Below are 1,193 nucleotides of genomic sequence, written 5' to 3'. Positions count from 1 at the left end.
TTGTTTTAATAATTTTCAAAATACCTATTTTATGTGTTGAAATTGTGAAACATCTGTATAGTTTGCGTATTATTTATAGCCTCTTCCTTTAAACATTTAAAGGTTTTAAAAAAAAAAACTTTGTTAGAATCAAAGGGTGTAACAATTGATTACATTTATTAGGGGTTCAGTAATGACTGATTTTATTAAAAACAATAAAATAAACATATTTTGCGAATTAATGTTTAAGAGAGAAAATATTGAAACTTCTAGATTACTTGTGGTAAAAACACCAAAGCCAGTTTGAATGCTTGATGAAATTTAGGTGTTTCTAATAATTACCTCTTGTTCTTATATTCTTGCAGCAATCAGATAGTTATACATTTACAGTTCTGCCTTCTTCAGTCATGATTTGTTATATTTCAATGCCATTTTTGAGAAAGATATTGAAAACATATATTTAAGAGTAGATTTTATGGAATACCCTGTATATAGTCGGTATGCAACTGTATTGTATTCATTCTCTACAATTTCTTAGAAACATTTTATGTTTCGAAATTGTTAAAATATTGTTGATGCTATATATAATTTGAGGGGGGATTGTGTGCTTGATTCCTTTTTGAATAACAAATTTATTTTCGTCATACTATTGGCATCTTTACAAACTAGTAAGCATATGGGCAAATCTCTAGAACCTTTAACCTATGGTGTCTTCAAACTTTTCTTATAGATATATAACATAATAAGGGAAAATTAATTCTAATAAAATTACAGGAGTAACTATGCATTACTAACTTTAAGATACGTACAGTTTTGATCGCAAGTAACTTGATTTTGGCCTTCATTTCTTACTTCAATCCTACGTTAGACGACTTTTCATGAGTGTCGCTTAGAGAGTTTAACATACTTTTTTTTTTTCTTTCAATATGTATTTTCTGTTTAAAAAAAACTGAAAATCACTAAAAACATAATTAAGTGTATCAGCTGTTTTATAATATTTTCTTGAATGATATTTTTCGTAAATATTGACGTTTGCAAGCACTTAAAGTTTGTCGCGAAATTTTGGCATGTCAAACCGTAACCATCAAAAATTGAAAAAAAAGGTATACAATCCAATTCTACGAGTTTTATGTTAGTGATATTCCAAAAGCTTATTTAAAGTAGAACAAACTTGTATCATTATTATAGATGAATATTTTTATTTGCAGTAATTA

Source organism: Parasteatoda tepidariorum, chromosome 2 (assembly GCF_982258835.1).
Source record: "Parasteatoda tepidariorum strain Cologne lab strain chromosome 2, Ptep-v5.0, whole genome shotgun sequence".
Taxonomy (NCBI): domain Eukaryota; kingdom Metazoa; phylum Arthropoda; class Arachnida; order Araneae; family Theridiidae; genus Parasteatoda; species Parasteatoda tepidariorum.
The sequence above is the reverse complement of the archived record's forward strand: the minus strand, read 5'-3'. Positions refer to the sequence as shown.